The sequence below is a fragment of the Octodon degus genome, unplaced genomic scaffold, assembly GCF_000260255.1.
Source record: "Octodon degus isolate 3935 unplaced genomic scaffold, OctDeg1.0 scaffold00050, whole genome shotgun sequence".
Taxonomy (NCBI): Eukaryota; Metazoa; Chordata; class Mammalia; order Rodentia; family Octodontidae; genus Octodon; species Octodon degus.
Genome location: NW_004524626.1, coordinates 6048580 through 6049686, shown reverse-complemented (window position 1 = coordinate 6049686; position 1107 = coordinate 6048580).

The window sequence follows — 1107 nt, the reverse complement described above, 5'->3', positions numbered from 1 at the left end:
GGCTCGGAGCGCAAATGCCCTTATAAGGCCAGGAAGGGCCGAATTCCTGCGGCCGAAGACTTCCTGAGTCTCGGGCGACCGCAGACCCCCGCCCGCCGGCAAGGCCACCCCACCACCGCGGGAAACTGAGGCAGGCAGGGGAGCGGCTCTGGGCGGGCCAGAAAGATAGCCAGCCCTGTTTTTCCTCTGAACTCCAAAATCTCCCTCTCACCTTTTCTGGGTCTCAGTTTATCTTTTTGCACCTTAGAGGTATTTGTTGTGTGGAATCCTTAGGGATGTGGATGAGAGTCCTTTTTTGTCACTCAGAGGCAACTCCCAGTTTCTTCCCTCCCAGGTACTCTCACAGCTGAGGGATGGGCAAGGCACGGGTAGGCACCACAGTGGAAAAGGCAGGATGGGGATGGGGCTTTGATGGATGCATAGGAGTTAGGAACGCTCAGTTGGTAGAATAAAAAGGTGGCTGGAAGGTGTGGCAATTGGATCAGCTGGGAAAATGGGTCTTGAGTTAGAAAGGGCTTTGAGTGAAGCTCTGGAGGCTGCTGGGAAGTGAGTTCGGGTTAGGTCAGGGGTCAGATGGGGCCAGACACACAGTGGGAATCCAGCAGGTGCTTGAGCCCAAAGAGCATCTACCAGTGGATCAATAAATTACTAAATGAGCCAGACAAAGTGGCGCAGCCTATAATCCCCACACTAAGGAGACTGCGGCAGGTGGGTTGCCATGAGTTCCAGGCCAGCCTGGTCTTCATTGTGAGTTGAAGGGTAGCCTAGAGTACTTAGCAAGACCTTGTTTCAGAATGTACAAAATAAATAAGTAAATATATAAATTAAGAATAAATTACTAAGAGACGACATGGTGGTGTGTGCCTGTAATCCCAGCCCTTGGGAGGCTGTAAACAGGCAGATCACTACGATTCTGATCTAGTAGTGGGTTCCTGGACACCCTGTAGACCCTTCCCTGAAATACTGGAGGAGAAGGAAGAGGAGAAGGAGGAGGAGGAGGAGGAGGAGGAGGAGGAGGAAGAGGAGGAGGAGGAATTGCTAAATGAGTAAAGGAGCAAATCCCTCATTTGCTGGTTCCCTTGAGTGTGCAAGAAGAAACTGGCATGT